General features: G+C 39.2%; 1 protein-coding gene across 4 annotated transcripts in view; it reads left to right on the forward strand.

Annotated features, from left to right (window-relative positions):
- Positions 1-1,345, forward strand: part of LOC110415092 (protein serine/threonine kinase) — a 6,744-nt gene that overhangs the window by 981 nt on the left and 4,418 nt on the right. The gene's annotated exons all lie outside the window — the stretch shown is intronic.

Consider the following 1,345-nt stretch of genomic DNA (forward strand, 5'->3'; position numbering starts at 1 on the left):
AATATAAATATATTAAACTTATATTTTAATAATTAAAGGTAATTTTGACAATTAGTATTACATTCTCATTAAAGTACTTATAAACCAAACACTGCAATGTTATCAATCACATTACCTGTAATCACATTGCATTGTAATGTACCAAACGCAACTTTAAAATTTTCTTTAATTGAATGTTTTGATCAGGCCTAGGGCCCAATATGCTAAGTGGAAGGACCTCAAGATGCTAACCACAGCAAGCACGAACGTGAGTGCTCTCAGGTCCAGTAGAGGAGACGAAATCATGACAGCGGATGCCAAGGATTGGCAAGGGTAACCTACGTCATAGATAGGGTAGGGTCAGAAAGGGTTGAGATAACTATTCTCTCTCCGATCTTCCGATTCCTGCGCTGTTCCTATTCTTGCCGAGCCCGCGTATTATTCGGTCCAATAGATTCACCTCCAGTTTATAATTTCTACATTTACATGTTATCTCATTAAACTAAATAGATAACAATGGAATAGTCTTTGATTCTAACTGATTTCAAAGGAGTTAAATTGTTTGAAGGCAAAGACAGAGGTGATGGCACAGCCCACCGTCGACTGTGGATGTTTCCCTAACGATGAGTAACAAGGCTCTTTCATTTTCAGCTCCCAAAGGGGCCACTCGGCCGTGCTATCTTCGATAACGACAAAAGAGGAAGCATAAACAGTTGATAGTTGATTAGCCATTACCACCAACTATCAAAAGAGTGATACAATTTCATGAACGATAGTATTAGTAGCCCCCGCCCCCCACAATAGTTGTTTTTGGAGTCGGTGGATGACTGTAATTTTCACACAATTAATTGTCAAACAAGATTCATGATAAGAATTAAGAATAAGGAAAATACTAACTTGCACATAATTGCCAAGTGATGGGGTTGATGAAGACTGCAATAATGCTGTGCACAGGGTAAAGCATTCACGACCTGCAAATTGCAACAATGATAGGCCCTAATCTTCAGAAAAAGAGGTCTTGGTTCGTAGTTGTTACCGCTGAAGAATGGCATTTACAGTACTTGTTCTGCATCAAGGCCTTTTCAGTCCCTATATCAAACATTAATCAGAGTAGTCACTGGTGGAAAGAGGTGACTGAAATGGTTTTGGAAAGACCATGCCGGCATCAGTGGGCAAATTGCTCAAACTTTAGAAGCCTTGCAGCAAGTATGAAACAACGGAACACGAGTTACACTCGGATTGGCTCGACAGTGTAAGGTTTCTCAATGAATTCATACTATAACATGGACATGGACAATGAGTGATTACTGATTCAACAATGCAGAAATCTTAATTAGTCAAAGAGATGAGCAAAGCTTATTTACCC

Source organism: Theobroma umbraticum, unplaced genomic scaffold (assembly GCF_002168275.2).
Source record: "Theobroma umbraticum cultivar Fairchild unplaced genomic scaffold, ASM216827v3 scaffold_147.0, whole genome shotgun sequence".
NCBI classification, from domain to species: domain Eukaryota; kingdom Viridiplantae; phylum Streptophyta; class Magnoliopsida; order Malvales; family Malvaceae; genus Theobroma; species Theobroma umbraticum.